The sequence below is a fragment of the Falco naumanni genome, chromosome 1, assembly GCF_017639655.2.
Source record: "Falco naumanni isolate bFalNau1 chromosome 1, bFalNau1.pat, whole genome shotgun sequence".
Taxonomy (NCBI): Eukaryota; Metazoa; Chordata; class Aves; order Falconiformes; family Falconidae; genus Falco; species Falco naumanni.
In genome coordinates, this window is record NC_054054.1 from 111,380,338 (window position 1) to 111,380,688 (window position 351).

Genomic DNA, 351 nt, shown 5'->3' on the forward strand with positions numbered 1-351 from the left:
TTATTTTTATCCCCGCAGTGTAGCAGTAGAATAAACACATTAAACACTGGCAAGGAAATGTTTCAACGTGACAGAGGCTTCCCAAGCCACTAACCATGGCGCTCTTAGCATGGGATAGGAAAAGGGCTGTTTCCTTTTTATTTTATGTTGGTTCTGCTCAAATGTACCTGGTTTATGTCCACAAAGCTGCATTAGCTAATTGTCAACCTGTTTCATTTGTACTTGGGTAAACATTTGCTTTGTACTGTGTATAAATGGTTCTGAGGTGTGCTCCTCAGCTGTCTCGATACAGACATCAATTTCACTTTGTAATGCCATCATACGAAATACATGAAGCTGTTTTTCTGACAA